At 40.8% G+C, this 26,340-nt stretch overlaps 1 protein-coding gene and 1 non-coding gene across 2 annotated transcripts in view; one reads left to right on the top strand and one right to left on the bottom strand.

The window, feature by feature from the left end:
• Sorcs3 (sortilin related VPS10 domain containing receptor 3) overlaps positions 1–26,340 on the bottom strand; it is a 609,790-nt gene that overhangs the window by 356,299 nt on the left and 227,151 nt on the right. The gene's annotated exons all lie outside the window — the stretch shown is intronic.
• Positions 8,949–9,080, top strand: LOC116104354. Its single transcript, XR_004123859.1, has one exon. It is a non-coding gene; the product is annotated as a small nucleolar RNA SNORA17 (small nucleolar RNA).

Raw genomic sequence — 26,340 nt, 5'->3', positions numbered from 1 at the left:
CACACAAAAGCAAATACCTGGGGCTAATGAGGTCCTGAATCCAGGAGGAGAACCTACAGCTGCCACTTTAGTAAGCCAGCCTAATTCCTAACTGTGCTCTAAATATTTATACTTATACATAAATGTAGCTCTCACCCCTCATCAAAGACACCTCTTTGCAACAGAAAAAGACCATTGCAGAAAAGAACATATAAGAATACCAAAAAAAAAAGAAAAGAAAAGAAAAAACAAAGAAAGAAACTGACTGTGGGAAGCCCAGCTCGACAGCTCTACAGACAACACAACTTGTGCACCTACAACTCAGGGAACATTGAGGAAGAGGGAGATGGAAAGATTCCAAGATCCAGTGGAATAGGATGTCTGCTGTGAGATTGCATCTCTGAGACATGTCAGTCAGCAAAACGATGCTCATGAAATTTCAACAACACAACTTCCTAAACAAAACCCGAGCAAAGGTGATACCAATAGATATTCTAACATGGAAGGAAGAAATGCAATGAGCTTCAACCTAGACAGGAACTAAAGGGAATTAAGGAATGCTGGAAGTAGATAAATAGTCTTCCCCAGGCAAGAGGTCCTCATTCAGTTACCCAATATCAAATGGTCAACCCTGAAATCATATATGTGTAGATCACATTATATGGACCAAATATCTGCAGTACAAAAAGAAATTACTTAAGACAGTGGAATGATACTTACAGAAATCTGAATTTTCACAGAAATAGAGAGCAGAGATGGTAATTACAAAGATGAATGCATGTTTCTGATTGTGTACTCTTTTTATAAGTTGGGTTTTATAAAAAATAACACACAGAAAAGAAAAATGAATAGTTATAATGGTCCAGTGTCAATAAGATGCAAAATAAAAAAATATACTTTTATATGCTTCCTGTATCATAGAAGAAATAATGATATTTGAATCTAACCTTATTATAAGATTAAAATGTATAATATAAACCTTTAGTCAATCTCTAAACTAATGTAATAAGGTGTTTTATCTACTAAAGCCACATAGAAGATAGGATATAAAAAGTAATCCATGCAAAGAAGGTATAAAAAGGTACAAATATCAAACAACAAAAAAACTTAAGCAAACAGAAAACAAAGAATAATATAATGGACTTTAATCTACACACAGCAATAATCCCATTAAGTATAAATGGTCTAAACATCCCAAGTAAAAGGCAAATATTGTCAGAACGATAAACAAATACTATCATTAAGTTCATTCAATTTGGTATAATGAAGAGGAAAAGTTGGGTCTGAGGGGTGAGTGACTGAAACATAAAATAACAAGACCCAATAATATGGTGTCTATAAAAGATAAATTTGAAGTTGCAAGACACAAATTAGATAAAAGCAAATAGAAAGGTTTTTCACCAACCCAAGAAGGGCAGAGTGACTCTAATGTCAGAAAAGTCTATCTTTTTTAAACAACAAGAAAAATGCTACCTGTAGATTTGAAAGAAAACATTTTGCAATGATAAAGTAGTCAGTCTGTGCCAACAACATTGTAATTCAAATTTTGTCCATCTCTTAACAAATCTTTAGAACATATGAAATAGAATAACTAGGGTCAAAGCTAATATCCAACCATGATTATTCTTTACTGAATTTGGCAAGTGACTATTTCCTAAGGCACCTAAATGTCTCCCTGACATTCTCCATGGCTGCATTAAAATTTTCCCTCAACCTCCAAACTAAAGTCTATACAATACTGAGTCTCCTGGCCCAGTCTTATCCACTTAGCTTGCTTTGTTCGATTGACTCATGCCCTGCTACACATATTTTAAGTATTTTTAAATAGAATCTCTGGCATTGAACAAATGAAGGTAATTTGAACAAATGAAGGAAATTTGAACAAATGAAGGTAATCTCCCAATTTTTGTTCCCAAGTTCATCAAATTTGGTACAATGAAGAGGAAAAGTTGGATCTGAGGGCTGAGTGTTGGAAAACAGAAACAAAGAACAGGTGACATCTTGCTGGGCTCATGGCACAAGCTTTTTATTCCAACTATGTTGGAGACTGAAGGAGAATTGCAAGTTCAAAGCCTGTGAGGGTAACTTAAAATACCTTAAAATAAAATAACTCCAAAAGAAGTAGAAATATTTATATCAGTGTTAGAATTCTTGTTTAATATGCCCAAGGTTGTAGCTTCAATCCAAAGTAATCCCCTACACACACACACACACACACACACACACGTGCACATGCACACACACATGCACACACACATATGCGTGCACACACACACACACACACATGTGCACACATTCATACATGAATGACTGATGTCTTCCCATTATGAGGAATATGAAGACCTAGGATTTCTTGTACTGGGATACTTTGAATTCCCACTCTCCACAGATTCTTGGGATCAGGAAGCATATGAATCTCTTAGACTAATTACTTGGTTGCTTGATTTTGCTCTAGTAGTAGCTTGGAATTTATGAATCTGATTTCAGGGTTTCATTTTCAGTTTTATTCTGAGAAGCAGAGAAATAAAAGCCAAAGTAATACCATTCTAAAGAGGTTAACTGTTACAACTGTGTGCGACTCTCACAAGTGGACATAAAAGGGACCGTTTTTACAGTGCCCACTAAAAGAAATCTGAGATGTCTCAATGTCTCAGCAAAGGGGAGTGAAGTCCTGAGGGAAGCACACTACATCACCCGCCTCCAACACATCAGGCTGCACACAATGCCCGAAGCACCGGAATTGGCCTCCTGCTGTCTCCACTGGCTTGCCCATCCCCGGGCACCTGGAAAAAGAGTGAAGAAAAATATCTGGCCTTATCACTGGATGTCCGACATCATCTTTGCTTGCACAATTTGTACAGATCTAGAGACTTCTATCAGCGAGGCAGGAGCAAAGGCAGGTAATGGAGACAAGGCGGGAGCAAATACGAGTTGACAGGAACGCAGTTCACAGGGGATCTGGAGTTAAAATTTGAGATGAGAACTCCAAACACCAAAATCCCTAACTGAGGACCTTGAGGCAGAGCGGATACCCAAGTGAGAACCCAGCAAGAGCACAGAGGGACAGTTCCTCTGCTTCCCATCACTAATCGCCTTTGCATCCTATAAGCAGACCAGAAGGAAGCGAGCCTGAAGAGCTTTCAGGCATCTCCATCTGACTTCCAGCTTCTGTATCAGGAACTCCTCTGCTCCCTCTCCAGCTCCCAGCCACTGCAGGACTTAATGACTTCAATTCCACACATCCCCCACCCCAAAGCTGGATTTCTTTGTGACCTGAAGCCTTGACTCAGCCACCCCTCCTTCTAGAATATTCTCCTCCTGCTCCTCCTCGTTGCCTCCTACCTACCCATTCTTTCAGCTTTAGACCCTAGAAGCCTTCCCAAATTCTCAAGTGAACTAGTTTCAATTCTTATTCTAATAACTCTTAGCAGCCACAAACTGTAAAGTGCCAGGCCATTTCCTCACACAGGTTGAGTTTTCACTCATTATTCTTTATGTGCCTCTTTTGCTTCCCCACCTGAGCCATGCCTTCGTGGGAAACAGAGACTCTAAAATTGGATTAATTTTGCTAGTGTGCTTAGTGAGGTAATCACTGTATGACTTGTTGAATGGAGGAATCTGGATCACTGAGATGGCCTAAAGACTCCTGCATAAACATTCCTCCTGGAACCCTTTCCCTGCCCGCTAGCACAGCTGAGCACAGAAGAGGGAGGTTGGAGCTGGCATATGTTGGTATCAGAGTACATAGAGCGTTAGACCAAGAAGGTGGTGGGAAAACTGTGAAGACAGAACAAGGAGTCTGAAATGGCCACCATAGATGCAGGAAGAATATTCATTTTCAGGAAGTCAATAGATAAACATTGCCCCATCCGCTTATAAACTCTACATGTTAATTTAAATAAGCAATAAAATAACAAGTAGGTCCTATAAGCCATTTGTCTCTCATGACTCGCTCTTTGGGGCTCTAACCCAGAGTGTACTCCAAATCTACATTTAGGAATGTGTGTGTGTGTGTGTGTGTGTGTGTGTGTGTGTGTCTACACATATAGATACATATGCATGTACATATATGTACATATACATATATACATATATGTGTGTATACATACATAAACATATTCTTAAATGTAGATTTGAAGTCACTCTGGGTGCACATACATATTCATAATTATATGATTACCCAGTCTTTTATGTTATTATATTACAATTAGCAATGTTGTACAATAACTTATTGTATAGAATTTATATGTATAGAATTTGTATTATATACATACCCATAGAAACAGAGTAATTCATTCTTATCCTGGTGGTAAAGATATTACCAATGCAGTTTCAGGAGTAGTATCATAAAGAAACCCACCTAGTAAGATTTTAGAATTTCTGCCAAGAGAAAAACAATTCAAATAGACTTAAGATGCCTTCATTTGGAGATTCCTGATTATTAAGTATCATAACTCCCCAAAACAAAAATCTCTGCCTTTGCTCCACTATATAAAACCAAAAGCCAGGCTAGCCTTATTAATAGAAAAACTTTAAAAGTTTAAAAATTAAAGCTGTACTTGAACCCAAAAGATCCACATTCTAGCCTTCTCACAGCTATTAATGAAGTGTGTATCTATTACCTGAGATTTCAAGTCCCTTGGTTTTCAAATCTACGAAGGAGGAGGCCTGGCTAAGCTACATTTCCTAGAGATGATGTACATGATGAGCCTTGCACATAACCCAGCCGTCATAGCGAATATATGTAACTGCCCCATCTCTCCCCCTCCATTACTCTCTTTGACAGTGGTGTCTTTGTTATCCAGCTATAGATCATGTGACCTAAGAAAACACTTCATTGAGGAAAGAACAGAAAACCAAAACTGTTCATGTAATACAAAGGTGCACCCAAGCCTTTTCCAGGGAGTGAGCTGTTCATCACGTGCTACTTGGATGCAGCCGTCTGCTTTATTCGTGAACATCCCATAAATCTCATGGCACATGTGGAAAGAAGTAGAAAGAAATACAGAAATAGTTTGTTGGTGATTCAGTCTATATTTGTGAGTTAACTTTTATGTCCTATGCTTTCACATCCTGGAAGCATTTGAAAAGATAATGTCTAAGAATGGACTCTAATCCTAACAAAACTGAAGCTCGTAAAGCCTTTAATGTCCTGCTGAGTACTTAAGGCCATGTTGCTGCAGAGACCTCCTGCTAGCAGGGTCTCCAGGATATGCAAAAACACTCTGAACACATTTAAAGTGCTTCCCAGCCACTTGAGACACAACTTGTGAGCTCTGGCAGTACAAACTGAACCCTACTGTCCTGAGTGAGATCTCTGTTGACAGGAACCTGATAGAAGCAAGGCTTGCAGTTCTAAGATGCCCAGAAACGAGAAAGTGTTGACACAAGAGGCGGTGTTATACTTTGCTATGCCCAGAAACATTCTCGAGGGGTCCGTGAGACAAGGCCCTCAGAATGGCTGAAAGCAGTGCAGCATCCTTTGTACCATCCTGATTTGAGGGCAAAGATCAGACTACCCTCTCTACCCATAATTGCATCTCTATGTTGCCTGACACTTGTATTCTCAGGAACTCTGTCAAATCATTGAAGTGGGAATTTACTTCCAGGTCATCTGACCGCTACTAGTTTCAGCGCAGCAGAGGCAACAATGTATGAAGCAATACAGAATCATAAAAGACAAGAGAAGCAGCCTCAGAGCAATAAGGCTGTTGGCAAGCATCCTTAGAGGGACATAAAGTGGAGTAAACTGAGGGAGCTATGTGGGAACAGACTATGGAGAACTACACTTTTATGCCCAGCTACCCAGGAGAACTCAAGGCATCCCTTCGGAAATGCCCACCCCTCTCCTTCTACCAAGTGCTCCCGGGATGTGTAATGAATACCCATATCACCCCACAGGGAGGCCATTTCATGTCTATACACAACAGGACCTCATCCTTTCTTCTCTAAAACCAAATTTTTGCAGGAACCTCATGCACCAAAGCCTCCTTGCCCAAACTAACTTTAATTTGGACTCCTCACGCGCCCATCTCAAAGCCTTTGGCAGTTCGCTGTGCTCAGCTGCCGACTCTCTTCTCCTTGACTATTTAAATCCCACAACCCTGCCTTCTCCCTGAATTTGCCATATTTGAAGGTCTCAGAGAACATGGATTTTTGCATCATGAATCCTAGACGTTACATTGTGTCAGGACACTGCTTAGATCTTACTTTCCTTTTGTCAAGTCCAGAGTAACTCAAAAAGAGACATTCCTTTGACACTGAATTTCACACAAGGAATGAGTGAGATACCAAAACTAGATGTTAAGCACCATACCTTTCTAAGGATCTAGCACACTTACAAGACTACAAATTGCAGAACTCCTGGGCTACATCCCCCCTTAAAAAACGTTCTATTTGTCCTATCAAAGGCTATTGAAAACTCTGACATTGAAAGACTTCAAAGGAGATACAAATACTTTTGACACAAGTCAAAAGGATCTCTGTTTCCTACCATGCTTCCTCCATGCCTGATTCTCTGAACCACTGGATCCTGTATTCAAGTCTATGTACATTTGAATCTTAATAACTGGCTTTATTAACTGTTCCAGTTAACTTGCGTGCACTACTCCAGGTCACATTTGTCCAGTCCAACAGGAAGGGTGGGTTTTAGGCCTTTGCTCATTCAGTTCAGAGCTTGGTAACTAGCCACAACAGTGAGGCCATAAGAGACATAGAACTGTACAAGTAGAGAAGCCTGCCTCCTCTGTGCTGTGCAGTGGGGTGGATCTATTCAAATAGAACCCCTTTGACAAGACTAATCCTAGGCTCCTAAGAGGGAAATAGGTGAGTTGGCCCAATCAGGTTTCCTAATTTTAAAAAAGACCCCAGTTCCATCCAGAGACTTGAAAAGCTTAAAGGGACACAAAATAAGCTTATCAGTGAGAACCAAGCCATCCCTCAGGGACATCAGACTCAGTTGGCTGTTCTGTTCCAGATCCCTAAAGAATCAGCCAGAAGGCACCATTTCTCTTAGCTCGGACTCTCCACTAAGCCTTTTATGATGCTAATAAATGAGGTAAAATCTAAGGTATCACCTTTAAAAATCCATATTTCAGAGTTTTCTTTATCTTTCCTCCATTCCCAGCGAATCGCTCCGTCTTCTCAGCACCTTTGCGCCAAGGCACTTAATCTTCCTGTTTAATGACACCGTCTATGGAAGGAAGCCGCGGTGTCTCCATTCACCAATAGCCAGATCAATCATGTGTCTCTAAGAAAATGAAGTCATACCAAGCTGGGTTTTAACATTGCTGAGGGGGGTCATTAGGACCTCTGAGACTCCTCCTGCTGAAGGGCTCTGATAGCTTGTGATTAATTAGGCAGCTCCTTCCCGGAGACTCTTTCTGCCTTTGCTGTCAAACCTACTCACCCCAACGCCAAGACTCCTGGGCTTCCCAGACCCTTTGGCAACAGACATGAATGAGGTTCAGGAACCTTCCCCGTCCCCTGCTACTCTCCTCTGGTATTTTAAAAAGTGACACTCCAACCCTCTGTGACTGAGAAATTGGTACAAGTATCTATAAGCTTAGAATGTGTGTCCTTCCTCCCCATGACTCTGATGGCAGGCCCCTGAGCATTGGGGTGTATTCTTCCTCAGTTCACAGTACATCAGCAGCAACACTCTCTTTGATATAGACAATGAGGACAGCAGGGGAAACACGGTGAGTATGAGATACTGAGTTAGTGCAGCCTTTCCCTGTATAAATGCCCCCTAGCTTGTCTGACATCTGCAGAGAGTCTCTCAATCCGAAGTCTGGCTGGGAATGGATGGTGCTTGTAGAGATTAAGGTAGGAAAGAGGGATCTGGACAGCACAAGCTTGAAAGGTTATTCAAGCAGAGAAGAAACCACGGTGCACACTTTGGAAATACAAGTGGCTACCTGGATGCAGTTTAAATGAGCGTTGAGTCAAATCCATGGACGTATTTCTCAGGGTCATCCTCAGCCATTCCTGCCTCCCTCCCTTCCACGCTAGTTTCTTCATTTGTGAAGTGATGCTATAGAATTCTCCAGTCCTAGTCACTCTTATTCCTTCCACGTCACCAGCAGGAAAGTCCTACTAGATTGCTTTGCACTTTACAACGCTGAGGCAGGATTTCTCAATGAACCAAGATCTCATGACCCTGGGACATAAACCTGGGATCTAAATGTTTAAACATTCAAACTTTTAAACACTCTGAAGACTCTTGATTCCTAAACAAATGACACGATAGCCACGTGGACCTTTCTATCCCATATACTAAGTTCTGGTAAGAGTATTTATTTTGATAAGGAAATAGTCATACTTCTGATCGTGTACCAGCGTCAGACCCTTCACTCCCCAACCACACAAGAGTGACCGAGACATTCCCTTTAGAATAAGCCCATTTTTAAAAGTTTGATCTTCAAATGGGTTGAGAGAAATATCAGAATATCAGCTGATCAGGTAGATGCCTATTCAAACTCCATTACCCTAGGGAATCCAGATACTTCCCCTATTATAGACAGGGTGGCAGATCAGTCAATGAAAGTCCATCATCAATCAAGTCATTTATGCCTGATTCTAACAAAAGTGTCCAAGAGGCTAGGATCACAGGGGACATAGATAGAGAAGACGTTTATATTCATTTAAGACTATTAAAGTCACAAAACAAAAGCAGCATACTATTGATCCTTATAACCAACGATAATTGTCTCAACCAACTCATGTAATTATCCACATCCTGGCTTTATACCTGTTGTCCTACCTTGTCTTCCTGTATATTTTCATAGTCCGCCATCACAAACATAAACTCAGTCCCCTCACAATGAAAATCTTTGTTTGGGGGATATGCTCTGACACTCATTATAGTTCAGTCACTGAATAAAATCCTTTAAGGAAAATCTACAAGTTCACTAAGCACTTACTGAGTAGCTTATCTGACTTCAAATCTCACTTAGCAATTTATTTCTTCGGCCCCTAGAGGCCCTGCAGGCTTGGCTGCTGTGTCATATGGGCATCAGAAGGTGGCAGAGAGGAGAGAGGCAACATCTAAGCTCAGTGTTCTGACCTAGGAACATCTGAACAATTAGTAGCCTGACATTTCCTGAAAAAAAAAGAGCCTGAGACGACCACCCCTCATGCACTATAGGCCCCAGACAAGGAGCTATCCTGAGGTGACCACCAGTCCAGAGATGTACAGTGTGGGGTCGGGCACCAGGCCATGCCTCAGAGGACACTTGCCTCGTGCCATAATGCATGAGCACTGAGTAGGACTCCTGAAACTATTTCAAACACCTGGGTACCACTCAGAGGAGCAAGTAAGTGGTGGAGAAATGGAAGAGAAAGACAAACAGAAGGATGTGGGCATGGTGAAGAATGGCAGAACTGGAGACTCAAGGGTAGTGAGGAAGTCTGATGTGAGTAGCTGGTGATGCCACCTCAGACCATGGTGGGGTGCTGTCCTGTGCTGCCACTGGGGACCACATCTGGGTCTGTGACCCTGCGGTAACAGGGTTCTGTTACCACCAAAGGTCAGGCAGATGTCCCAAGTCTGGGATACTGTTCTTGGGACATGCTGACATCTGAGGCTGTGCAGAATTGGCCCTACTCTCACCTAGGCATCCTGGAAGAGCTGAACCTGTGGGCATGAGAGCAGAAGAGCTGACTCTGCCCTTAGCCAGCTACAGTACTCAATAGAGCCATCCTGCACACAACCCAGCCCCGAGGACAGGAGCATGGGAGAGCTAGCCCTACCATTTGTCTCCTGTGCGGTGGTGTGGGCAAGGGAAAGATACCCTCATCCTCCCTGCTTGTCCCTCACCAACTGCAGCTCTCCAGAAAGTGGGCCTTGCACCTTGCCTGGGCATCACTAGAACTGATCCTAGGGCCTGGGGTACTGGCAAGCTGGCCCTAAGGGCATGAGCATGGGGGAGCTGGCCATTTGCCTACCATGCAGTAACATGGTCCAAGGAGAGATGTCATTCCCCTTACCCCTTGCCACCTACAGCAGCTAGGAGCACTGCCCTGAGTTACTGAGATCAAGAGCTCTGGCACTACCTCTCACTGTTGCAGCACTTGGGAGAGCAAGCTCTGCACCTCCTCTGGACATGGGCATTGCAGGTGAGCTGGTCCCGAGGGCATAAGAGCAGAGGACCAGTGAGTTGACCAGCTCAGATCCAGAGCTTTGAATTGGCCCACCCCAATATCTACCCCATCAATGAACTGCTGGAGTGCATTGAGGGGCCAGTCCTATACATCCAAAATTACAAGGTGTTCATGACCCAGGACATTTGTCATGTGATATTTGAGAGGATATTTGAGAGGAGTCCTGCTGCAGCATTTTCCCTGTCCAGTCACATTAGAGCAGTGACAGGCCCTAGACAGGTAGAGCTAAAGTTGGAGAAGGAAAAAGGTCAGGAGCAGGAGTAGAGAGGTCACCCTGGAGGCGGACGATGAGGATGAGTCAGACCCCACGTGGTTACACAACCAAGCAAAGGTTTTTACAAAATAGATTAATTGAGTTAGAATACTGTCCTTATTATTTTGTTCTGAAATTATTGTATTGGCATCTTGTAAATTATGATATTATTATTATATAAATCTGATTGGATATTAAGACCTTAAGAGTCATGCTTTCCTTACCGGGTCTTAGGCGCTATTTAGATGAATGGTTGTGGGGGGTGTGTAAAGAGTTGCATGTGAGCAAGATGTTGTGAATAGCTGGGAGAGAATAACAAGAGCCAGCGGGGACATGGTGATGGCCGGTACTGCACCGTCTCAAGAACATGGCCCAGCGGGAAAGTTTGCGGGGTGGATTCATTTTTTTAAAAATATTCTCACAACAGAGTCCGAGGGAGGTTACAGTATTCATAGAGCAGCAGAAGCCAGAGGCCTCGTACCAGACCAACAAGTCATCGCAATGAACATGTGCAAGCAAAGAATAGAGCAGCAGAAGCCAGAGGCCTCATACCAGACCAAGTCATCGCAATGAACATCTGCAAGCAAAGAAGTGTGGACGAGACTATGACACAGTACAGCTTCCACCATCAACAGTGAGGTTTGTTTGTTTTTGTTTTTGTTTTTGTTTTTATTCCTCTGTTGCAAGGGAAGGTTGCAAGGGTGGGGGGGCAGGTTCAAGGGAAGGGGAAGGTGAGTGGAGTTGGAGTGTGAAATTCACAAAGAACCAACCAAAAGGTTTTCTAAAGAGAATTTACTTTTCTAGTGGAGAGTGAAGATGCTAAGTCATGCAACTTATATCATAGCCAGGTTATTCTTTTTACAATGATGTGTATGAGTGCATGTATGCATGCTTGCACACATGTGTGTGTGTGTGTCCGCGTGTCCTGTGTTTTTGTATGCATTTTTAGCTGCCCATGTGCGGGTGTGCATGCACCTGTGTGCCTGTGGTATGGCAGCCATCACACATACTAGATTGCTCTTCACTTTACTGACTGAACTTATTCAGCTACTGTGAGGATTGTCGGTCTGTGGTCTGCTCTGCCTCCTAATCATAGGATTACAGGTGGACTGTCATGCACATCCAGATGTCATATGCCAATACTGGGGATCAAAGCTCCAGTCCCCACTGAGCCATCTTCCTTGTACACTCAGGTAAATTTCCTCTTTCTTTTTTTAAAGATTTTTAAGACTATGTATGTGTGTGGCTGTGGGTATGTGCATGTGAGTGCAGATGCCCCTCAGAAGCCATAAGATCCTCCTGGAATTAAAGTTACAGGTGGTTATGAGTTGTCAAAACCAGGTCCTCTGCAAAAAACAAAACAAAAAACAAAAACAAACAAAAAAAAACAGTAAGACTCAACCTTTGCCCCATCTCCAGCCCTTAGGTGAATCCATTCTTTTTCCCCCCTATTTTTTAATTGGGCATTTTTCTTTATTTATATTTCAAATGTTATCCCCTCTCCAGGTCTTCCCTCTGGAAACCCCCATCCCACCCTCTACCTCTATGATAGTGTTCCCCCACCCACCCACCCACTCCCACCTTCCAGCCCTGGCATTCCCCTACACTGGGGCATCGAACCCCCACAGGACCAAAGGCCTCTCCTCCCCATGATGTCCAACAAGACCATCCTCTGCCACATACATAGCAGGAGCCATGGGTCCTTCTATGTGTACTCTTTGGTTGGTGGTTCAGTGGGGGTCTGGTCAGTTGATACTGTTGCTCCCCCGACAGGGTGGCAAATCCCCTCAGCTCCTTCACTCCCTTCTCCAACTCCTCCATCAGGGACCCTGTGCTCAGCCCAATGTTTGGCTGAGAGCATCCACCTCTGTATTTGTCAGGCTCTGGCACAGCCTCTCAGTAAACAACCATATCAGGATTCTGTCAGCAAGCACTTCCCGGCATCCGCAACACGGTCCAGGTTTTGCGACTGTATATGGGATGGATTCCCAGGTAGGGCAGTCTCTGGATGGCCTTTCTTTCCATCTCTGCTCCATGCTTTGTCTCCACATTTCCTCCTGTGAGTATTTTGTTCCCCCTTCTAAGAAGGACTGAAGCATGCGCACTTTGGTCTTCTTTGTTCTAGAGCTTTATATTGTCTATGAATTGTATCTTAGGTATTCTGAACTTTTGGGCTAATATCCACTTATCAGTGAGTGCATACCATGGGTGTTCTTTTGTGACTGGGTTACCCCATGCAAGATGATATTTTCTGGTCCCATCCATTTGCCTAAGAATTTCATGAAGTCATTGTTTTTAATAACTGAGTAGTACTCCATTGTGTAAATGTACCACGTTTTCTGTATCCATTCCTCTGTTGAGGGACATCTGGGTTGTTTCCAGCTTCTGTCTATTATAAATAAGGCTGCTATGAACATAGTGGAGCATGTGTCCTTATTACATGTTAGAGCATTTTCTGGGTATATGCCCAGGAGTAATATAGCTTGGTCCTCAGATAGTACTATGCCCAATTTTCTGAGGAACCACCACCAGACTGATTTCCAGAGTGGTTGTCCCAACTTGCAGTGCCACCAATGGAGTCCCAGCAATGGAGTGATCCTCTTTCTCCACATCCTTGCTAGCATCTGCTGTCAGCTTAGTTTTTTATCTTAGCCATTCTGACTGGTATGAGGTGGAATCTCAGGGTCATTTTGACTTGCATTGCCATCAGGTGAATTCTTTAAAAAGTATGTATTATTGCCTTCATTTGACTAGTATAAAAACACTGAGCCCAGAGTATAAAGTGACTTAGCTATGGGCACATGGACACTGGGGACAGACCTGGCTATAGCATCCACAGCTGATACCACACTACATCCTATGGCCTTTCTTTTCTGCTCTGTTGTCCCTGCTTAGTGGACAAACCATTATGCAGTTTATCAGTCATCAGTAGAACCAATCCTTGGTCTTTATAGCTGCCAATATGTGTATATGGGAAAATGAACACTGCCCACTCTGCCACACTTAACAAGACAACCATAAGTCTATTACTTTTTCATCTATTAAAAGAAGAATGCTCTCTAATCAAAGGAAAAGGCTCAGATTCCACATGTGTGATACAGCATACCTCCCAAGCTTGGTCTTGACAAGTGAATATTTCCATTTAAATGTTCCATCAATTCAATCAAAATGTTAATATTCTGATTACAAAGTATTTCTCTATGCATTAATTTCCTTCCCACAGATTTTTTTTCCCTGAAGCAAAGCACTGAACTGGTATTCACAAGTGGGTGGGTCATTTTGATTTAAAGAGTACATTTGTGTACCATGATGCTACAGTAATTGATCATAGCAATAATTCAGGAGATTAAGCTACAATCTAAATGTGCCCACTCATATTTGTCTTGTTGTGCTATGCGCAGAGCCCCTGCACAGCTGCTAAACCCCTATGTGTCTGCAGCAAGCAGGGGATCCAGCAAACGAGCAGCTGTCGGTTTAAATCTATATTAACTGTGTTTTTAGCGAGGTTGTTGAGCAGTGTCAGTCTCTTCTCATCTTTTGCTGCATAAATGATGCTGGAGTCATGGCAAATAAATAATCATAGTTTCAACTTCAAGGCATTATCTCCCAGGCTTCAGAGATTATGTATTTTAACAAGGCAGATACACAGAGCATCTCAGGAATTTTGAAATATTAATCTCCGTCTCCCCTGGATATGGAGTGACAAACATGCGGTTTTGAAATCCAATTGTGACTCCCATCATAACATTCCCTCTGCAAAAATGGAAAGCTCCTGAAGAAGAGCAGCTCCTCTGTAATGACCCCATCAGCAAGCTCTACGTCCTGTTTATGCACATTCTAATACCACAGAGCAAAGCGGGCCAGGCTGGAAGAAGCAGGTTTCTAACGCGAGGAGGCTGGAGAATGTGCTTGGAATGCTCTGACAAATATCGCTTCCCTACGGGGAGGGGTACCAGAGGCTCCAGCGTAGGCAGAGGGAGGACGGAAGAGGATGCCAGAGCTACCTTGGAAACCTCTGCTGTAGAGATGCTTCTCACAACTCCTTTGGTTTTCAACTAAAGCAAAGACCTGTGATGTTATAATTAGAAATTAAAGTCATATCCCAGTGATAAGTATGTAGCAAACTCAATCACACACGTGGCTGTCAATCCCAGACAGGTTGACTGCCAAACAGACCAATTGATTGACTGACCTTGCATGCTTGAGACGGAGCCCACCGCTGAGCTCAATTCAGTCAGGCCATGACTAGGATAGTTTAAAGGAAAGGCAAAGTAGAGAATACAGAGCAAACACATGGAAAAGAGAGTTGTGTGTGGTCAAGAACAGAAAAATGAGAAGGAAGGTGCGCTGTGCTGACTGATCCTATTCCTGTGCTGCTGTAGGAAAACACATGGAGTCCTGCATTGTTGAATCTTAAAGGTCTTTTACAAATCCCACCAAATGTTGTTAGTCACTGGTTCATCTATGCTTCACATGTCATTAAGTACCAAAAATAAGGCTTACGCAGGGGTAGAAGGTAAATTTATATTGATGAAGATACCATGTACTTCAGACACAGGGCCCAGAGAGCCCTGAGGCCCCATGAAAGGCATTATGGGAGCTTCTAAAGGAGGAAAAGAATCAACAGTCCTACCTAGCTATATCTATGAACCACAACAACGACCAGCACTGCACCATAACCCTAAGCATGCAGTCATTGTACACATACCTCGGCAGTAACCAATGGGCCACTTAGGATCTCAACAAGTGGGATACTTGTTCTCACACCTGATGCTTGAAACCTAACCCAGAATTGGTTAAGTAATTGATCTTGGAAGAGAACTTACAAATATCACTTTACTAAACCAGCATAAATCCTAACTATATTTTAAATGTGTGTGCCCTTGTACTCACAGATAAGTGTAGTCCTCACCCCTCATCAAGGAAAACTGCTATTGCAACAGAGAAAGATCATTACAGAAAACTGCAGCTAACCAAAATGCAGAGTTGCGGAGCCCAGTTCCAACAGATACACCTATAAAAGAACTCCTCAGCTAAAGCTCAGGCAACATTGAAGGAGAGGGGGCAGAAAGGCTATTAGTAGCCAAAGCATCAGGGAGTTTGCTCTGAGACTCTGGATCTTAGTAAATTCAGAAGCTCCACCCAGAAAGTCTCACCAACATGACTGTGTAAACATGACCGAACAAAGACAACAACAATAGACAGGCTAACGTGGACAAGGAGAAGAGCATGGGGCCTCAACCGTATATAATGAACAGCAGGCAAGTAAGGCATGATGAGAGTGGGGGAGGAGCACACCAGTTGGTAATTCGATTCCAAATGGTCAGCCCTGAAACATGCATACAAGCAAGCATATACAGACTGAGCAGGTTATATTGAGGGTGTCCACACCTGAATCTCTGGGGCCTGAATAAGTCACCTGCAAAGAGTATTAGAAGATGTGGTTCAGGGTATGGATTCTAAGATAGAGACATTGTTCTGGGTCATCCATATTGGTCCAGTCTCTCATGTAATATATGTAATGCATTACATGTAATTTATATAATCTATATAATCCTAGAATCCTTGAAAGCATACGGCTTAACTCTGATGCAAGAAGTCAGAAGGATGCAAAGTGCGAAGAAAGGAATGTTAGACTCCTGCCTTTGAGCTGGAAGAAGGGACGAAGATCCAAGGGATAGCACCAGAAGAGAGAAAGACAGAAAAAAAGTAGCCCGTAGAGCTACTTGGTTTATCCCCATCAAACTTATGTCAGACTCTGAACCTACAAAACTGAAATATAGTAAACCTGTGCTATGTTAATCAATAATGTTGTGGCAATTTTTCAGAAATTGAAAACTTAAATACACATGGCATGCCCTATCCTATGTCCCCAAAAGTGATACCAAAATGTTTGTTAATGCATAGGAAGACTCCAAAAAGTCCCAGTCAATTCTTCCTAGAATTAATCTGCCCTTCAGAAGCACAAGCTTAGATGATAGAGATAATAAATAGACTGTATCTCGCAAGGTTCCCTGAGCCACCACATCTCAGCATAAGCTCTTCTGAGAAACACACTGAGATCCTCCCTGTGGTGGGAGCACTTGGGAACTCTGCTCCTGAGTGTGCCTCACAGGCTATGCCTCTGACTCACTACAGTAAAACCCTCCATGTTTAGCAACACATAGTACATTCCCCAGAGCCTAAAACATCAATAATAATGCCGTCAGCTTATGTATTAGCATTTCAACTACAAAATTCTATTCATTGTTTTCATGCAAGTATTAGATCATGTCTTGTTGATTATAAATGTTGCAAAGCCACGTAACTGGTCACATATCATTATCATTTCATCACACAAAATAATTTACTTAACCCTACTTGGAAATGTCCTCTTACAAGCATCTTTCGATGAATAATACATACATCTTCTCGCATGTGTGCATACACACACAATCAAAGGCAGGTCAAGAAGGGACAAACGTTCAACTTACCTGCAGTTTTGACTATATCTTGATCCCTACGCATTCATAGCAAACAAGTCTTTTTCCCAAATGCATAATTCTCCACCCTCTTCCCCATAGTATAGCCCTTCCTGTTTCCACATAACATTCACTGCAAGTTCTGATTACTCTGTTTATAAATTTAGAAGATTATTTGTTATTGACTTTCCCACTAGCACATTAGCATGGAAAGGACAAGGTGTGTGCATTCCTGGTTCACAGTAATGATTCCAAGGGAAGACAGCACAGTACTGGGTCTCAACTATGCACTCAACACATATTCATAGGCTGAGTAACTTCATACAATTCCCTGTAAAATCTTCCACAGCTATAGCCTCATGTCTGAGCTAATACTTAATGCAAAAGAACTGGTATTTCTTGCATTCTGGATCCAGCATACGTAGTGAGGCCACCGTCAAAATGGTCAGAAGAGCCTTCTCAAAATCATTCTGGAAAGGAGTAAGCTGGCGTGTATGAACAAATAAGTTATTTTAAAATCTCAAAAATAAATGCTTCCTGTTATTCCCAAAGTAAATGGGAATGAATAACTCACAATAAAACTAATTTTATAATGCAGAGAATGGAGGAAAATATCTGAGCCACAATGTTAAAGACCCAATTTTCTATGATTTGAGAGTAAGAAATTGCAGATAATACCAGGGAAGGCATCCCTATATGAAAGCTGATTCCTTCTCAGGAGGTCTCCCACTGATTCCTGTGTAATCTATTCTCCTCTCTCCTCTGAGACTGTCTGCCTCTCCTAGAGTACTCCTTCTATGATCATGTATTAAAATGGTTTGTATACACCTTTCTTTTGATTCTATATGTATGTGTTATATACGTGTATATATATACGTATATATATATGTGTATATATACACATATATAACATATATGTGTATATATGTATGTTATATATACGTGTTATATATACATACGTGTGTGTGTGTGTGTGTGTGTGTGATATAACAATCAATCAAAGGGCCTGAAGGAATAGACAATGGACTACATTAATAGTGATAAGAAATTGTACCCATTGAACAGCTTTTATAATCTGAAAACCGTTGCAATATTTTATTTAATTCTTATGTTCTTGAGTGAGATTCAGTCTTTGTGTTCATGTGTTCATGTTACAGAAAAACAAAATATGGTTCTAATGACTAAGTAAGATTTGGAAGAAATGAGGGCTGGGTATTAAAAATGCCAAGAAAGTGCAAAGGTCAAGATGGGTTGAAAACGGAGATGTTTGAGAGAAAGCAGTCAAATGGGTAAGTACTAAGCACACTGGACAGCAGAAGGTAGACGGGAGGAAGCAAGCCTTGGGGATAATGAGAAGTGTGGTAACAAGACAGCATTGAGCCACTGTGTGGAGATGAAAGAAGTGCAGTGATAGAGCAGTGTTGAGCCACTGTGTGGAGATGTAAGAAGTGCAGTCATAGGATAGTGTTGAGCCACAGTGTGGAGATGTGAGTGGGGCCGAGATATGAACTTTTTCTCAGATCCCCAACTTCAGAAGCCATCATTTATATTATGTTGAGGTTCCAATGTGTTCTAAAAGGCTCTTTGGCATTGTGTGAAAATAGATAAGTGTACCCAGGTATGTAGTCTCTATGGACCTCATAATTATATTGAGTGTTGTGTAGACACTTATTGTTTTAGAACCTAGCTTAGGTTTTTGTTGTTGTTGTTGGTGGTGGTGGTAGTAATAGTAGTTGCAGTAGTAGTAGTAGCTAGTAGTAGTAGTAGCAGTAGTAGTTAAAAGTCAGAAGAAATCTAAAAGAGCAGGATGTTAACATTAAAATAAACAGTACCTTCCAACAACCCGAAAGGTCAAGGCAGGTAAATTAGCTTCCGAGGGCATATTTATCCAACACAGACTCCAAGAACACTAAATGTAATTATGATCTTTTGAATACCACAACTTTCAGACAAATTTATTGTCCAACTGTTATTACTCACAGCGGTGGATCTACAGCCCCCTTTTGTCCACAGGCTTTTCTGTTTTTACACATACACACACACATACACACACACACACACACACACACACACACACACACTCACATACAATCATAGTGGTAGCACAAGAGCTAACAAACATACCAAGGTGAGAAATAGGATTTTCTACTTATTGGCATTTGACCTTAATCTTTGGAGTAACAGTAAATAGAGAAAAAGGATGTGGTCAGGAACTCTCTTGTAAAGGTTAAGAGCCAGTGGTTTTATGTTTGGTGGTGGTGTGTGAAAAAACAGTCACTTTCAATTTGTTTTGAAAGTCTATTAAGTCACTCTAAGGCTTCCCTATTGGTGCTGTAGTGTTAAGAAATTCAAAAGCCAAAACATTACATTCACTGTAAGCCTTGGCAGTGACCTGGCACTTCCTCACTCAGATGGTCATGCGGGTTTTTCAATTTATAAACACTTTAAATGCACTGTTGAGCCTGTGAGGCCTCTACTTTTTTATCCTTCATAGACATAGGAAAGAGAATGACAATAACTAACTAGGAATTTCAGTAGAGCAACTCGGTCTCACCCACAATTTATAGACTTACTCTCTTCAGTGTTTTAAAGCTAAACTTAAATTTTCAAAGGTTCATCTTTGAAAAACACCAGTGAGAAACTTTAGCAGGTCAGTGACTCCATATGGTGCTGAAGAGATGGCTCAGAGGTTTAAGAGCACTTACTGCTCTTGCAGAAAACCTGGATTTGCTTCTCAGAACTCACAGGGAAGCTCATACTTATCTATAACACTAGTTCCAAGGAATCTAATGCCTTCTACTGCTCCACAGGAAACAGGTGTGTACCCTGTGGATAGACATGCATACAGTGAAAACATTCATCTATACACAATGAATATTATTTAAAATAGTAATTGCTAAGTATTTTAAGGGCTCATTAAGTACCAAATATGATGTTGATTATTTTATAAATTAACTAATTAAATTAGCTTCAATATTTAATATGATAGATTCAATCATTATGTCCCATGTGGCAGATAAGAAAATTCAAGCTAAGCAAAGTTGTTCCAGGATGTCAGTGACACATCCTGAAGTTGTAGCCCACTATTGTTAGAAGTAAACAGTGTGTGCTCTAGAACAGCAGCCTAGATCCCGTGCATATTGTAAGACAGAAGGCAAGGTGTAACACTGCTCTTGATTGTCCAACATGACATGTTCTTGACTTGGTGACCTATCCCTGCTGGCTCACACTCATGTTTACTTAGCACCTTTTCCAGGCAAAGCACTGTTTGATTCTTGCCTTTGTAGAACACATAGTTTGTGTGTGTGTGTGTGTGTGTGTGTGTGTGTGTGTGTGTGTGTGTGTTTGTATGTTTTAAGGGTGATAATATGTTTGACTTAACTTGAGAACAAGCTCAGGTTGAGAAAACAGAAGAAACTATGTACTCAGAAACAAAATTTCAGTAAATCAAATATATGTGAAAAATTGGAAGCATATGAGAATAAGGAATTCCAAAGTTCAGGTTATCACAGGCCAGGCAGTTCCAAATGATGATGAACTCAAGACTTAGTGATGCTGGTAAATGGTCACAAAAGGAAGTTGAAGACAATGAGGCAGGTGCTGAGGATGTCTTCTGATACTGATGGAGAAGTCATCAGAGATGTAAGGGAGATGTAAGGCTGAGACAGCAACAGCAGGGAACTTAGCAAGATGCACTGGAAGGAAGATGCTACAACCTCAAGGAACAGTGGGAAGGATGGTTGTCCTCCTGTCACCTTCATGAAGCCAGGATACAGGTGCCATTTCTAATTTCTCCCATCCCAGTTATATCCATGGCTTGCTTTCATTCATTTTGTATAAACACTGCTTATGAGTCTTCAGAGTTCTACAGTTTTTATATCCTGATATTTGATGTACTATTCATCCAAACTAAATAAAGTAGGTGGATGACAATACCACAAAGCCTCAGCATATATGGCTGGGAGCCAATACTCTTAAGATGATTCTTTTATTAAAATATTTGTTTATTTATATGTGTACACTATGGCTGTCTTCAGACACACCAGAAGAGGGCATCAGATCTCATTACAGATGATTATGAGCTACCATGTGGTTGCTGGGATTTGAACTCAGGACCTCTGGAGGAGTAGTCAGTGCTCTTAACCGCTGAGCCATCTCTCCAACTCCTAAGATGTTTCTTTCAACATAAAAATAGTCCCAGGTAGCAAATATGCCAACTGTTGATAAGAATGGCAATATGGACTCCCTGAGAGTACACAGGCCTCTCCAGCAAGGGAAGCAGGTAGAATAACTGCAGACCTTCACCTCTTCTCCAAATAAAATACCCTAGTCTCTTCTCCAGCTCTGCAACAAAACACTTACTGCCGACTCCCCCTGAATTCATCCCTAGTGGATCCCACAGATGTACCCCTCCTAACTTCCTTCCCCTGACTCATTGTATTACCTGAGCACCTAACTCTAGCAGGCATTGCCTGTGAACCCACAGGCCATAATGGGAAATTACACATGTTCACCTCTCCTTCTGTTCCTCCAAATCCAATACCCAGTCTTGTCCCCAGCTTTGCATCATACTTTCTGCTGCAGCCTCTCCTCACTCTCTGTCCCCATTCCCAGCAGACTAACCAAAGAGATTCTGGTGAAACACCTTGCTTTCTTCCCTCTCTGTGAAGCCCCTCCACTATCTCCAATCCATTCCCATTCTGAAGTATCAAGAACCAATACCCAGAAACACATTTTACTTGGAACCCCAGTGACCAGACTGATCAGTATCATAGAAGATTTTCCTACCAGGCAGTACACAGTCATCACACTCTTGTAAGAACCAGAGGGGAAACAGAAACGTGTGTGTGTGTGTGTGTGTGTGTGTGTGTGTAGATATATCCTATAAAGACAAGACCTGATATCAGCACATAGAATTACAATTTCCCTATCCCAGATGCCTAGAGGTGAGTGGTCATTAAAATACAGCCAACAGCCAGGACGCTATATCTCCACTAGAGCCCACCAACCCTTCTACAGCAGTCACTGAATATTCCAACATAGCTGAAGCACAAAAAAAGACCATCAAACAGTCTTCATGAATGTGATAGAGCTCCTTATAGGAAATGAATGAATACCTTAAAGTAATATATGAAAATATAAACAACAGTGAAAGGAAGAATATAAAACCATTCAAGAAAATTGGAAATAAATCAATACAAAAAATCCAAACTGGGGGAAATCTGGAAATGAAAAACTTTGAGATGCTAACAGGAACCAGAAAGGCATGCTTTACCAACAGACTAAGAGATGGAAGAAAACAGGTCAGGCATTAAAGACATGATGGGAAAAATTGATACCCCAGTTAAAGAAAATTTTAAATCTAAGAAACTTTTAGAACAAAACTGAAAACCTGGGTCACTTTAAAAAAATCCAAATCTAAGAATAATATGATTAGAGGTCAAACATAATGAAAATATTTTCAACAAAATCACAGAAGAAAATTACTCTAACATAAAGAAGAAAATTAAAGTGTAAGAAGCACACAAAACATCAAATAGACTGGACCTAAAAAGCAAAGTCTCATTTGCACAAAATAATTGAAATATTAAAAGTACAAAACAAAAAAATGGCTGAAAGGAATAAAGACCAAAAACTGATAAAGGCAGATTAGAATTATATCTGACTTCTCAATAAAAACTCTAAAAGCCAGAAGGGCCTGGACAGATTGCTGTAGAGTCTAAGGGACAACAAATGACAGCTGAGACAACCAGATATCAAAGCTTTCAATGATTGTAGATAGATAAAATAAGTCATTCCATGATTTAAAAAAATTAAGCAATATTTAACTACAAATACAGCCTTACAGAATATGCTAAAAGATAAACTCTAACCTAAAGAGGTTAACTACATCCAAGAATTCACAGAGAATAAATAATCCCAGACCAGAAAAATCAAAAGAATGGAAGTACACACATACTACTAACACCATCACCACCAACAACAACAAAATAACCAGAATCAGCAATCATTGGTCACTGATTATCTTTCAGCATCAGTAGTCTCAACTCCCAATAAAAAAAAGATACATTCTAACAGAATGAATGCAAAGATAGGATCCATCCTTCTGCTTCATCCAGGAAACATACCTTAACATCAAGGATAGACATCACCTCAGAGTAGAACTGAAACAGAGTTTTAAGCAGATGGACCTAAAAAACAAGGTGGTGTAGCCATTTTAATATCTGATAATATAGGCTTCAATCTAAAATTAATCATAAGAGATATCAAAGAACATTACATACTCATCAAAGGAAAAAATACACCAGGAAGACATTTCAATTCTCAATTTCTATATCCCCAAAATAAGAGCATTCAACTTTGTAAAAGAATACACATCAACAAAGACTATCCACCATGATCAAGAAGGCTTCATCCCACAGAGGCAGGGGTGATTCAACACATGAAAATAAATAAATAAAATCCACCATACTGAAAGAAAAAATTGACTATCTTATTAGCTGCAGAAAAGGCCTTTGACAAAATTCAACACTCTTTCATGATAAAAGTATGAGCGATCCAAGGGCATACCTCATCATAATAAAGATCATTTATAGTAAGCCCATAACCAAAATCAACTTAAATGGAGAGAAACTCAAAGTAATTCCACTAAATTAGGAATAAGACAAAGTACTCCACTCTCTCCATACCTATTCAATATAGTTCTTTGAAGTCTTGGCCAGAGTAATACGACAACCGAAGATCAAGGGAATACAGATTGGAAGGGAAAATCCCAAAGTATCTTTATTTGCAAAAGATTTGATAGTATATATAAGTGGCCTGAAAAATTCTACCATAAACTTCTACAGTAGACAAAAACTTTCAACAAAATATCTGGATATAAAATGAACTCAGAAAAATCAGTAGCCTCTTGAATACAAATTACAAATGGTCTAGAAAAGAAACAATTTTTACAACAGCCTCAAATAATATAAGATATCATGGGGTATAATTAACCAAGCAAGTTAAATTTTTAATGATAAAAACTTCAAGTCATTGAAGAAAGAAATTGAAGAAATGAGAAGCTGGGAAGATACCCCCATGCTCATGGATCAGCAGGGTTAACATAGTAAAGTGGCCATCCTACTAAACTCAATCTGCAGATTCAACATAATCCCCATCAAAATTCCAGCACAGTTCTTCACAGATCTTGTAAAGACAGTTTTCAGGTTCATATGTAAACACACACACACAAAAAATAGGATAGCTAAAACAATCTTGAACAATAAAAGAACTACTGGAGGTTCCACCATTCCCAATTTCAAGTAAAACTAGACAGCATCTTCAACAAATGGTGCTGGTCAAATTGGATGTCTGCATGTAGAAAAATGCAAGTAGATTCATAGTTATCACTCTGCACAACAAGATCAAATGGATCAAACACCTCAACATAAACCTAAATACAATGGACTTATAAGAAGAGAAAGTGGAAAGTAGCCTAAAATGTACTGACACAGAAAAAGACTTCTCAACAGAACATTAGCACAGGCACTGGGGTCAACCATTAATAAATATGACTTCTTGTATCCTGTTTTCTCCTATTTGGCTGCTGTTTCTTGGAGGCCTATATGTTTCTGAAAGTAAAAGGGGGAAGTAAATGTAGGTGAGTGGGAAGGTTGTGGGGAACTACCAGGAGAGGAAGAAGTGAATTGAAAACTGGTCAAGATGTGTTGTATGAGAGAAGGAGCTATTTCCAATATAAATAAGTGAATGAACAAATAGATAGATAGATAGATAGATAGATAGATAGATAGATAGATAGATAGATAGATAGATAGATAGAGAATCAGGACATTGAAAGAATAAATATAAATTATGAAGAAAACATAATGAAATAAATGAAATCTCATAAAGCTGAGACACTTTTGCATGGCAAAGAACAGCATCATTCAGACAAAGCAGCAGCCTACAGAATGGGAAAATGCATTTTTTTACAAATACACTTTCAATAGAGGGATACTATTCAAAATATATAAAGAACTCAAGAAACTAGATATCAAGAAAAAAAAACAATTCAAAAATGGGCTACAGATTGAAACAGAGAGTTCTCAATAGAAGCTTCTCAAAAGGCCAACACAGACTTAAGGAAATATTCAATATCCTTAGCCATCAGCAAAATGCAACTGCTTTGATATTTCATTTTACATCTGACAGAGTGGCAAAGAGCAAAACCTAGTGACAACTCATGCTGTTGAAGATGCCAAGTGAGAGGAATATTGTAGATGGGATTGCAAACATGTACAGTTGTCACCATGGAAATCAGTGTAGCAGTTCCTCAGGAAGATGGGAATGGATTATTTCAAGATCCACTTGGGCTATAGCATTCTTGGGTATATACCCAAGGGATGCTTCATCTTACCACAAAGACCCTTGCTCAACCATTTTTCATTGCTGCTCTATTCATAATAGCCAGACATTGGAAACAGCCCAGATATCTCTCAACAAAATAGTGGATAAAGAACACTTGGTACATTTACACAATTACTCAACCATTAAAAAGCTACATCATGAAATCTGGCAAATGGATGGAAATATATACATATATGTCTATATTTATCATCCTGAGTGTGGTCCCCAGATCCAGAAAGACAAATATGGTATGTATTCACTTCTATGTGGATGTTAGCTGTTAAGTCAATGGCAATCAAGCTACAGTCCATAGAAACACAAAAGGTAGTAAGGGACTAGCAGATACAGATAGATCTCATTAGGAAAGGGAAATAGAATAATTATGAGGGGATTGAAGGTGAGGTTATAATGGGAGGATCAAGTGGAGACGAGGAGAAGCTATGAGAGGGAATACAGGGAGATACCGATAAGGTTAATGGGTAATTGAGGGGCAGAATGGAAGCCTGATACAGTAGAACCCTCCATATATATACGAAGGTGATCTAAATGAAATCACCAAATAACAGGGGAGAGAAGAGTCCCAACTGGCCATCTCTTGTCACCTTGTCACCAAATGAAGCTTTCAGTTCCAGGATTAGGTTACATTTCATTGAATTGTTAGCCAAAGGGGCCCCATGAGAATTAACAAACAACCTAGGCAGTTGCCAATACTATATAGTGTGTTCTCCCAAATGAATTGCAAGACCACATTGCTAAAGACAATATATAAGACAACATTCAAGTCATCAGATCGAGAGATGTCAAACTGGTGACTATATAGGGCCTTCACCCCAAGCTCCAGCATCTTTTGGCACAGAAATGGAGTCTGCATGCTACTGAAATAGAGGCTTAAACATCAAGCTAGCCACAAACCCTTGGATATTCATGGTTTACTGCCTGAAGATAGGCTAGGGCAATGGTGGCACAAAGCTTGTGGGAGTAACCAACCAATAAACCGATTTGACTTAAGGCCCACTCCACAAGGAGAAGAAACTCATATCCAACAGTACTCGAGTAACCACGAACTGGAGATTAGATAGCCTAGGAACCTAGGGT

This window comes from Mastomys coucha, unplaced genomic scaffold (assembly GCF_008632895.1).
Source record: "Mastomys coucha isolate ucsf_1 unplaced genomic scaffold, UCSF_Mcou_1 pScaffold21, whole genome shotgun sequence".
NCBI classification, from domain to species: domain Eukaryota; kingdom Metazoa; phylum Chordata; class Mammalia; order Rodentia; family Muridae; genus Mastomys; species Mastomys coucha.
This window is presented reverse-complemented; position numbering and strand designations above follow the sequence as displayed.